The sequence below is a fragment of the Nanorana parkeri genome, unplaced genomic scaffold (assembly GCF_000935625.1).
Source record: "Nanorana parkeri isolate BGI_ZX_2015 unplaced genomic scaffold, ASM93562v1 scaffold347, whole genome shotgun sequence".
In the NCBI taxonomy this organism is placed as follows: Eukaryota; Metazoa; Chordata; class Amphibia; order Anura; family Dicroglossidae; genus Nanorana; species Nanorana parkeri.
This window is the reverse complement of record NW_017306615.1, coordinates 987242-987745: the sequence shown is the minus strand read 5'-3', so window position 1 is coordinate 987745 and position 504 is coordinate 987242.

Below are 504 nucleotides of genomic sequence, written 5' to 3'. Positions count from 1 at the left end.
CCCAACCCCCACCTCCAACCACCTGCACCACAGCTGCCACCAACGCTAACCCCCCCACCCCATATCTATCTATTTTTTTATAGCATAAGACGACATGAAGTTCTCCTTTCTCCGAGCCCGATTGCCTATCCTTGTCTTTGCCTTGCTCGTCCTTCCTCTTCTGCCAGATCCAATCCCTGATTTTCCTGTCTTTTCATATCAGAGCCGTGCTCCTTAGAGAACCTTTTATTTCCTTTGTATTTCATGTGTCTGGCTGACATCGCTCTGTCCTACGCCGCATAATATTCAGAGGCGCAACGCACAGAAATAATGCTTTGATAATCTTAGATTAGGCGGGCGTAATTGGAAGCGGGAAAGAAGTGTTAGCCTTGGCTCAGGGAGAGGTGTGCTCGCCGAGGATTTTAACCCCTTCAATGTCAGCTCAGCTCCCAGCGATAATATTCCGGCTATTGTTCTGATTTTTGCCCATTAGAGGGCTAAGGCGTGAAAAAAAAAATAACGCCG